Below are 1,957 nucleotides of genomic sequence, written 5' to 3'. Positions count from 1 at the left end.
CAATGGCAGCCACGCTTCTGTCAGTCTGCCCCAGGGCAGCTGTGGATACACATGTAGTTTACCACCACCAGAGTGTGAATGTGAGCGCGAATGAATAATGTAAAGCGCTTTGGGTGTCTAGAAAGGCGCTATATAAATCCAATCCATTATTATTTACATTTACAAAGAGAAACATTTGGAGTTGTCATTCTTTCTCTGTTCTTCTGATGGTATCTGACTGCTGTGACCCACTGCAGACTGAACTGTTCTGAATGTGGAACCTGAACTGAAAGGACTGTTCACATCTGACTGGGACTTCTGCATTTCATATTCAGATATTTCAGGTTGGTCATATTTGATTGTTAAAGGATAGTTTGTAAATGTAAATATTTACATGTAATTTTACTGTTTTACATTAAAACACAGAGAAAAACTCTGTTATTATTTAAAGGATACTGTAATTGTATTTTACTAATTGGTCTGTACAAACTAAAATGAGTGTTAAGTTGTGTTAAATGTTTGCTATAGCATGGGCTTTAAACACTATTGTTACCATGGTTTCCATTCAAATTAACCATTAGCATTAGCATTAGCATTAGGACTGTGCAGGAATCTGGCGATACGATACAAATCACAATACTAGGATTATAATACAATGTATCACAATATATCATGATACTGTTAAAAAGGCCATTTTTTGTTTGTTTCGTTTTTGTTTAAATGATTATTTACTTTAAGAATTGAATTACAGCAGAAATCTGCACAAATACTAAACACATTTTTATCTGATCAGAACAGGACCTGATGCTGTATCACAAAATGTTCCTGTGTTCAAAGTGAAATTCTGTTTTGTTAATGTTAACGTTCATATTCTATTAGTTCAGAACTAACATCAGAACATTATTTTTGTTCAATCCCAACAAAGGAACTAACATTATTGAATAAAAGAGTGTTAAATAATAATAAATAAAATATAAACAAAAAAGAAAAAACCAAAAAACCAAAATGAACCTCCACAATATCTGCATTTGAATAAATGCCTAAAAATATCGATACAGTATTGTGAAATGAAATATCACGATATATGGCAGAACCGATATTTTCTTAGATCCCTAATTAGCGTTAGCATTAGCATTAACTACTGTTTTAGCTGTTTGTTTATAGATTCACATGCTAGTTTATTATTTCAGAATCAGGATACTTTATTAACCCCAGGAGGAAACTGGTGTGTGTTACAAACATAATAAAAAGTAGCAGGAAAGAAATGATCAATACAAAAAATATAAATTTATATATACACAGACACATGATATATATATATATATATATATATATATATAAAATCAAGAAAACATGTTAAATGGATAGATATCAGCTGTGAAATTAAACTACTATGAGATATTTTTGTTGTTACGACAAGATCTCCAGTTCACATAGCTGTTAAACGCTAACCGTGCGGTATTTGAACATACAGACGGAAAACTTTTAATGCAAATAGATAACGAGCCAATTAAAAATGTCGTGCATATTTATGCAATTTATGCTATCACTTAACTCCTGCTGACAGAATCCAAAGGTCGTCTTTTATCCAAGATCGGGTTCTTTCCGTTGGTCTAGAACACGTTAGAGTGGAGGTCTGCATTGGCTGAGGGGAGGGGTGGAAGTGGGCGGAGCCTAGAGCGGCAGAGCACAGTCAGTGACAGACATAGCAGATTTTTACAACTTTTATCAGTGTTTTAGTGGCAAGTTCAAGTAAATATTTGTATATAACAGTAATAGTGCTGTTTTGGAGGTTTCTACTAGTGCGTTTTTGTTGAGTTTTCCTTTTTTTTTGGTTTTTTTTTTCAGTTTTTTTCTATATAGTTCATTGATAGTTGTAACGTTTTAGCGGTGCGTTCTACTAAATATTTGTATGTAACAGTGATAGTGCTTCATTAAATTTTCGTTAACAATAGTAACCTTGGTAAGTAAACATTTT

The sequence above is a fragment of the Sphaeramia orbicularis genome, chromosome 2 (genome assembly GCF_902148855.1).
Source record: "Sphaeramia orbicularis chromosome 2, fSphaOr1.1, whole genome shotgun sequence".
NCBI classification, from domain to species: domain Eukaryota; kingdom Metazoa; phylum Chordata; class Actinopteri; order Kurtiformes; family Apogonidae; genus Sphaeramia; species Sphaeramia orbicularis.
Note: the sequence above shows the minus strand (reverse complement) of the source record.